Source organism: Penaeus vannamei, chromosome 12, assembly GCF_042767895.1.
Source record: "Penaeus vannamei isolate JL-2024 chromosome 12, ASM4276789v1, whole genome shotgun sequence".
Classification (NCBI taxonomy): Eukaryota; Metazoa; Arthropoda; class Malacostraca; order Decapoda; family Penaeidae; genus Penaeus; species Penaeus vannamei.
The window spans coordinates 40,533,154-40,535,653 of record NC_091560.1 but is presented as its reverse complement, the minus strand read 5'-3'; the positions used below and the strand labels follow the sequence as shown (position 1 = coordinate 40,535,653).

Here is a 2,500-nt window from a genome sequence, read left to right as displayed (position 1 = left end):
ATATATATATATATATATATATATATATATATATATATATATATATATATATATAATATATATGATAATATGACTGTTATTATTATTATGATCATTGTTATTATCATCAATTGCTGTTGTTGTTATTATTATTATTATTATGATTATTATTATTATTATTATTATTATTATTATTATTATTATTATTATCATTATCATTATCATTATTGCTATTATTATCATCATCATCATAATAATCATGATTATTATTATTCCGATCATTGTCATTATGATTATTATTGTTGATATCAGTATTATTAATAGTATTGATATTGTTGTTATTATTATTTTCATTATTATTATCATTATTATTATTGTTGTTCATGTTATTATTACCATTATCATTATTATTGGTATTGGTATTGTTGTTATTCATTTATTTTCTTCCAAATTATTTTTGTTATTGTTATTATGATTGTTATTATAATTGTTATTGTTATTATTATTGCTATCATCATCATCAGTATTATTATGTTTATTATTCTGAATATTATTATTATTATTGGTGTTTTTATTGTTGTTGTTATATTATTTTATTATTATTTTCACCATCTTTATTATTGTTGTTATTGTTATTACTATTGCAATTATTGTTTTTATTATTTTTATTATTATTATTGTTGTTGTTGTTTTTATTGTTATTATGTTATTATTGCTATTATTACATGTATTGTTATTTATGTTGTTGTTGTTATTATTATTATTATTATTATTACTACTACTATTGTTATTATATTATCATCATCATTGTTACTGTTTGTGTTATTATGTTATTATTTATATTTATGTTACAAGGACATGCCTTTTAGGTTATATCATGTATTTGCAGGACCCAAATTTACCAACAAAGTGGGCAAATTTCTTCACAGTTAATAGAAGTGAAGAAAACATATGTACTTTTCACATAGCAATCATTGAACAAGGGAAAGACTGGGTAGATTTTTTTCATTTGTGGTAAAGTTTATATGTACGTACAATGTGTCAACTTGCTATTTGTCTTTTACTCCATGTAATGTGATGTATCAATTTATTTTATTTGTTTTTTGATTAATGCAGAGGAGGGTGAGTATTGGGCCTCCAGTGACTTGTTCTTTATTGATCACTGTTGCAATGTCGGAAGATTGCAGAATGGCCAGTAATTCAGTCGTCAGTGGCATGCGATTCCAGAAGAGCTTTCATTGATTAATGTTGTCCTGCTGTTAAGTTTTGACTTGTTTTATTTTAATGCGCTAATGTCTATGCTCGTTTCTTTTTTCTAAGCAGGATGGTATTGTTTTGAGGATTTTTTTTTTTTTTTTCACTTCTGAATGGCGGGTTGTTCAAAAAGCTGAATGTTTTGCAGTATGTTTTTTTTCCAAAAAGAGGTTATACTTAATTTTTCTTTCTTCTCTTTTTCTTTTTCTTTTTTCTTTAAGTGTACTTGCATGAAAACAGCTTATCCACTACAGCCACTGATCGATGCAGGTATCTTGTTTGAAATAAATGATAATGTATAAGTTTATCTGATCATTTATTAGATCTAAATCACTCTACCAAATTTAGCCTTCTAACATGATATTAGAAGATGTATTTCATCTGATTTTCTTTAAATTGGTATACCTCTTAGGAGATCATCATCTGTGCTGCAATAGATTGCATGCATTGATAGATGTATGGGTAGGCAGAGATGTGTTGAATGAATACTATTTGCTGGCATTTAATACACTTACTTGCTTTCACTTTTATGGGTTTGTGAACTTTTGGACTGTTGGGGCATCTGCTCATGTCATGTTCTGAAATTGGAACTAACTGAAGGCTGTGAGTCATCTGTCTATGTGTAGATGGGTGTGTCCATATTAAGGTGGACTTAAGAGTAAAGGAAAAGAATTTTGTATAAGTATAAAACACATTTTAAAGTCATATTAATATTATTATTATTATTATTTATATATGTATTTTTATATGGGTCTTTTTTCTAAAGGGTAATCTCTTTAAATATGAGTGTCAATTGTCTCTATATGTAGATGGCTTCACAAGTGTTTATTCACCAAGGAGGTACGTGCTAGGCCTGCCTGATCTGTTTACCCAACTCATTAAAAAAAAATTTTGGTGGGGAAAAATCTTATTTTATTAATATCATTATTGGTTTTGTTATTCATATTAACCCTATTTTGATTGTTATAAAACTGATGAACATTAGAACTTTTCTTTCTGAAAAATCAAAGGACATGGTAAATAGGAGGCCTAGTAATTGACTTCATGGTGACTAAGAACTTCTGAAACCACTTATGTGTGATCAGAAAATAATAAATTAACATTACTGTGGACAGCGCATGTCTAAAGGCACTCCAGTGTAGACAGGTCAATGTGGACAGAGAGTATGATTGCCTCTCAATTCAGTTCCAGCAGCACGTAATACAGTCATACATTGCACATAAATGTATTTGATCCAAGCTTTTTGTATGCATCATGTGACTTGAGC

The 2,500-nt window shown here is 27.1% G+C and overlaps 1 protein-coding gene across 3 annotated transcripts in view; it reads left to right on the top strand.

Moving 5' to 3' along the window:
- LOC113826003 (TRAF3-interacting protein 1) overlaps positions 1-2,500 on the top strand; it is a 37,949-nt gene that overhangs the window by 9,756 nt on the left and 25,693 nt on the right. The gene's annotated exons all lie outside the window — the stretch shown is intronic.